The sequence below is a fragment of the Humulus lupulus genome, chromosome 6, assembly GCF_963169125.1.
Source record: "Humulus lupulus chromosome 6, drHumLupu1.1, whole genome shotgun sequence".
Lineage (NCBI taxonomy): Eukaryota > Viridiplantae > Streptophyta > Magnoliopsida > Rosales > Cannabaceae > Humulus > Humulus lupulus.
In genome coordinates, this window is record NC_084798.1 from 157521953 (window position 1) to 157524246 (window position 2294).

Sequence of the window (2294 nt, forward strand, 5' to 3'; positions counted from 1 at the left end):
TCTACACACTTAACTCATGACACTTTGATACCTAATAACTCAATTACCAAAATGATCACTTTATGTGAGTCACCGTTAAAATAGCAACAAGTATTACCGTAAATTTAATACATACTAATACATATGAGCTCAGATGAATGATTTTAATGCAACAAGTATTTAATGTAAATTTGAAATATAATTTTTAACAAAAAACTTTCAAAGTTGCAAAATCATAAAAATTGGGACATATATTTTCTCCACAAAAATACTAACCATATGATATATTTTGGCAAAACGGCATCAGTCGAACTTGAAGTAAAGTTGTTTCCAAATGACAGTCAAACTCTAAAATATACATATTTGGAGCATTACCAAACTCATTTAAAAAAAAATACAAAAAGAAAAGACGAACACAATAAAAATGATCCCTAAGAATTGTGTTGCGAAGAGTTGTTTCTCCACATCTCTAGGCGTTGGTTTGATTGAACATATTGAGAGATTCGTTTCTCCAACCTCTTCAGGCGTTCATTCACTTCCTTTTTCCGTCTCTCTGTGTTTGCCTTATCATTCACGCCCAACTCAGCGCCCTGCTTTGGCTTATTTTTTTCTCCTACCATTTTTTTATAAACCTCATAACCCAATACTCCACCTGCAAATTCAAACAATAACCCAAATATAATATTTCCGTTCCTTTTATTTAATAATAATAATAATATTACTTTAAACTGAATGTTCTCCCCATTTCTTAAAATTATAGCATGCATTAACTACAACAAAAATTACCTATTTTCCATCAAAAAAAAAAAGATAACTACAACAAAAAAGCTTTTTTGACAACAATAAAATTTTTGACATTTTGTTAATGTGTTTAAGTTAAATCTTAGCTTACAAACCTTTCCAAAAACGAGACATCCTATAAAATCAAGAATGTAAACAAAATTTAAAAAAAAAACATAAATCTAGAAATTAAAATAATAATTTATAAATAGATAAAAATTAATACAAAATTAGTAAACTTCAGACCTCATCTTTGTGAAAAAATATATAATACTACTAGACTATGCCTGCCAAAAAAAAAAAATCACTAATTGAGACTAGTTTCATCAAAAAAAAAAAACTAATAGTAAATAAGATATTTTTAAAAAATATTATAGAATATAGTACACTTCCCACTTCTAATAAACAACAACTACTACTAATGTTCAAGCAAAAAAAAAAAACAAGAAAAAAAGAAACTAGTACTACTAGTGAGAGGCAATCGGACTACCTGGGACGAATTTGACGCCCTCCCTAGCGACGACCTCAATGACTTCGGACCTGGTTACCGGGTCTGAGCAGAGCTTGGTGGATTAACAGCCTCGTTGAGCTTGGTGGCTGCGCTGCGTCGTTGGCGTTCCGATTCAGAGTATCCCAAATACTCATCTCGCTCACCTGCTGGTCACCCTACTGCTCAGCGCTTTTAATCATGGCACGGCAAGATATACCAAAATAAAGTTACGTACCAAAGATGTTTCACATTCCATGACTATTCCCTATCAAAAGGCAAGTTGGCTATTCCCAATATTTTATTTCTTGTAATCAATAAAATATTAGTAATCATGATTCATGATAATTCATTCATTGGTAATAGTTAATTTCTTTCCTTTTCTCGTTTTTGATGGTGTAGATTATAAGAATCTAATAGTAAAATTAAGTCACCTACAAGCTAATTATGACAATTGCCACGTGTCAAGAGGAATAGGATTTTGAGTGATATACCGTGCCAATTTTTTTTTAACGGAATACACCTAATATCTTACATTTATATAATTAATTATTTCAGATATACGATTTTTTTTTTAAGATTTTATTAAAAAAAACTAAGGTAAAAATAAATGAATAAAATGCAGTGTAAGGGGTGTAGAAACTTCCCCCCCCCCCCCCCCCCCCCCCTTCTCTTTCCTTATGTTATTTTTTACTTTTCTCTCTCATTCTCTTTAATCTTCCCTTTTTCTTAGTTTGTTGCACTGCTCCATAGTGTTATTTTCGTTGGTTTCAGCTTAATTATTTCACTTTCAAGCTTTCTTCTCTTGATTTTTCATTTTTATTTTTGATTATTTGGGTTTCAATTCTCATTGAGTATAACCAATTTTTTTTGATGGTTTGTTGGTGTTTCCTGCTCTAATCTTAGTTTCAATTTTATATGTTTGATCTTTGTGAATTTTTTGTTTAAATATTTTATTTATGTAGCAATCTCTTACATATTTGTACAGTATGTTTTCTGATGATGAAAAATTTGCTTTCATTTCTTCTTTGGTATTTGATATTATGTT

At 30.4% G+C, this 2294-nt stretch overlaps 1 long non-coding RNA gene across 1 annotated transcript; it reads right to left on the bottom strand.

The window, feature by feature from the left end:
• Positions 1 to 212: 212 nt before the first annotated feature.
• LOC133784263 (uncharacterized) lies at positions 213 to 1530 on the bottom strand. The gene is made up of 2 exons (XR_009871237.1): positions 1250 to 1530; positions 213 to 631 (listed from the first exon to the last, which is right to left on the bottom strand). It is a non-coding gene; the product is annotated as an uncharacterized LOC133784263 (long non-coding RNA).
• Positions 1531 to 2294: the final 764 nt, after the last annotated feature.